Raw genomic sequence first — 511 nt, 5'->3', positions numbered from 1 at the left:
AACCAACATCGTGAAGATGGCCATACTCCCCAAATTGTTGTATAGATTTAATGCAATTCCTATGAGACTACCACCAACATACCTCACAGACCTAAAGAAATTGTTCCTAAAATTTATCTGGAATCAAAAAAGACCTAGAATAGCAAAGGCAATCCTGGCCAAGAAAGACAAAGCAGGAGGCATTACAATTCCTGACTTGAAATTATACTACAAAGTTACTGCAATAATATCAACATGTTATTGGCAACAAAATAGACGTGATTATCAATGGAATAGACTAGTAGATACAGAGGCCTCTAGGAAAGCACTCAGCCACCTGATCTTTGACAAAGAGGCCAAACACACTTACTGGAAGAAAGATAGTCTCTTTAACAAATGGTGCTGGAAAATTTGGCTTTCTACATGCTGAAGATTAAAACTTGACCCAAGTCTACCACCATGCACTAAACTAAAGTCAAAATGGATTAAAGAAGTGAACATTAAAACAGAAACACTAAATTTCCTAGCAGAG

The sequence above is a fragment of the Octodon degus genome, unplaced genomic scaffold, assembly GCF_000260255.1.
Source record: "Octodon degus isolate 3935 unplaced genomic scaffold, OctDeg1.0 scaffold00027, whole genome shotgun sequence".
NCBI classification, from domain to species: Eukaryota; Metazoa; Chordata; class Mammalia; order Rodentia; family Octodontidae; genus Octodon; species Octodon degus.
The sequence above is the reverse complement of the archived record's forward strand: the minus strand, read 5'-3'. Positions refer to the sequence as shown.